The sequence below is a fragment of the Schistocerca piceifrons genome, unplaced genomic scaffold (genome assembly GCF_021461385.2).
Source record: "Schistocerca piceifrons isolate TAMUIC-IGC-003096 unplaced genomic scaffold, iqSchPice1.1 HiC_scaffold_1274, whole genome shotgun sequence".
Classification (NCBI taxonomy): Eukaryota; Metazoa; Arthropoda; class Insecta; order Orthoptera; family Acrididae; genus Schistocerca; species Schistocerca piceifrons.
Window position 1 is genome coordinate 45001 of NW_025727096.1, and position 2500 is coordinate 47500.

The 2500-nt window shown below is 58.1% G+C and overlaps 1 non-coding gene across 1 annotated transcript in view; it reads right to left on the minus strand.

Moving 5' to 3' along the window:
* The window catches only part of LOC124731209, a 1909-nt gene extending 1338 nt beyond the window's left edge, over positions 1-571 (minus strand). The window contains exon 1 of the ribosomal RNA XR_007008199.1: positions 1-571. This exon is cut by the window's left edge and continues 1338 nt beyond it. This is a non-coding gene — a ribosomal RNA (small subunit ribosomal RNA).
* Positions 572-2500: the final 1929 nt, after the last annotated feature.

Here is a 2500-nt window from a genome sequence, read left to right on the forward strand (position 1 = left end):
CCCTCCAATAGATACTCGTTAAAGGATTTAAAGTGTACTCATTCCGATTACGGGGCCTCGGATGAGTCCCGTATCGTTATTTTTCGTCACTACCTCCCCGTGCCGGGAGTGGGTAATTTGCGCGCCTGCTGCCTTCCTTGGATGTGGTAGCCGTTTCTCAGGCTCCCTCTCCGGAATCGAACCCTGATTCCCCGTTACCCGTTACAACCATGGTAGGCGCAGAACCTACCATCGACAGTTGATAAGGCAGACATTTGAAAGATGCGTCGCCGGTACGAGGACCGTGCGATCAGCCCAAAGTTATTCAGAGTCACCAAGGCAAACGGACCGGACGAGCCGACCGATTGGTTTTGATCTAATAAAAGCGTCCCTTCCATCTCTGGTCGGGACTCTGTTTGCATGTATTAGCTCTAGAATTACCACAGTTATCCAAGTAACGTGGGTACGATCTAAGGAACCATAACTGATTTAATGAGCCATTCGCGGTTTCACCTTAATGCGGCTTGTACTGAGACATGCATGGCTTAATCTTTGAGACAAGCATATGACTACTGGCAGGATCAACCAGGGAGCTGCGCCAACTAGAGCTGAGCAGCCGGCCGCCCGGGAGTGTGTCCCGGGGGCCCGCGCGAACACGCAAGCGTCCGCTCAATCATTCTGCAAACAGGAGGAGGCTGAGCTCCCCTGCACAATACACCTCGAAACCCTCTCAGGTCCCGGCGGCGCGCAGCGCCGTCCCAAGTACTTGGTCGGGTTCGAGAGAGGCGCAATCGCCCGGAGTTAGGCGAGTAGACGCTTTCGGTGCGACCACCCGTGCTCCCAACTGAGCTTGCCGCTGCCGACAGAGGCCCGGGAGCGTGCTGTCGTGGCATTGCCGGCGGGAGACAACACGCGCCACCTACGGTGACCGGCAGCTCCAACGCCAGCGCCACAGAAGGACAAAAGCCCCACTTGGGTGCCGAAGCGAACTCTCCCAGCACAGCGCACGCGCCAACACATCCGCACAGCTGCGATACAAACCACCAGCGAGAACCGCTGGGGCGACCGAGCAGCAGACGGCGTCGCGGCGCCGAGCGCCGGGCGGCGGCGCATCCTCAACGCACACAGTCCTCAATCGGACCAGCACACTGAAGATGTCCACCGCGCTTCGCACCGGGCCCGCGAGGACCTACTTTGGCCGCACGGCGCCGCGCGCAGGGTGCGCCGGCGCGCAGCTGCGACGCCTGCCGCGTCCGTCGGCCGGCGCGCCTGCCACTGGCCGCCCCCACCAGCCGGCTGTAGCGCGTGCGCCCACGCACCGCGCGGCCAGCACGCCGGGAGGCGCCCCCTCACCGGCCGGGGACGGTCCCACCCAGCCACCACCGCGTATCGCTTCACACCCAGATGCCGTTCAGTTTCATCGGCATGGTGGGTATCGCTGGAACAACCGGTTAGTACCTCAACCTATCGTCGCCATCACCGATTCACCCCTAGCGAGAACAACCGCACCACAACGGGTTACCATTTCTTCATTTGCGTAACTTCACCAGAAAACGTAGGCGTCCATCGCCATTAGCAACTTCAACGATTATTGCATGCCTGTGTCAGGTGTCACGCCACACTACGTCTGCCCACATACACGCAACAAAATGTGCACGCCTAGACAATACGTGGAAGGTGGCCCCCGTACGTATGCGATGTCCATTGCTCGAACGACTGTCAACCGGCCTCTGTAGCATGTCGCAGATATGGAACGCGGTGCACCATGCTATCACGGTGTTTGAGGAGAGACGACTAGGTCCGAATACATCAACACACAGCTCATGCTGATCGCCATCCACGGCGTCCGTTCCTCCCACACGTCTCTATGGCGTACCACACTGCAATCCAGCTCTCATAGGGAGACGACACGTAGCTGCGTGCACAATATTTGCACTGTATGGTCCGCCGTTTTTGGGCGCAGTCGTTGTACGGTCACACATGTGCCACGATGTATCATTCAGTACATAAGGACGAATGTGCAGTACAGATTGTGGTTCACGCGTACGACATCAGCGGACAGTTGACACAGGCCGCACCACAACGTAGCCTGCGTACGTCGCATGCGAAGGGCATTGAACATGCAAACTTGTCACCAACCAGCTTGCGAAGGCAGGGGGCAAGGTGGGGACGTGGGGACGTGGGGAGGGGTGGGGGGGGGGGGGGCGGCATGTACGTCCTGCTGCCATCCACATTACAGTGTACAGCAGGAGCATGTGGAAAGTCAGCAAGACTTGCAAGGTGTTTAACATGAAGCGATACACAGGGGAGCGGGCAGTGCGAGTAGCGAACTATATTGCGAGGGTTGCGGGTGGGCAACACTACACTAATTGAACGAGTCGTATAACAATTACAGAGCAGGTTTAGGCGACAACGTGGGTTACGTTAGCGGACAACGTGGGTTACGTTAGCGGACAACGTGGGTTACGTTAAGGCACAACATGGGTTACGTTAAGGCACAACATGGGTTACGTTAAGGCAC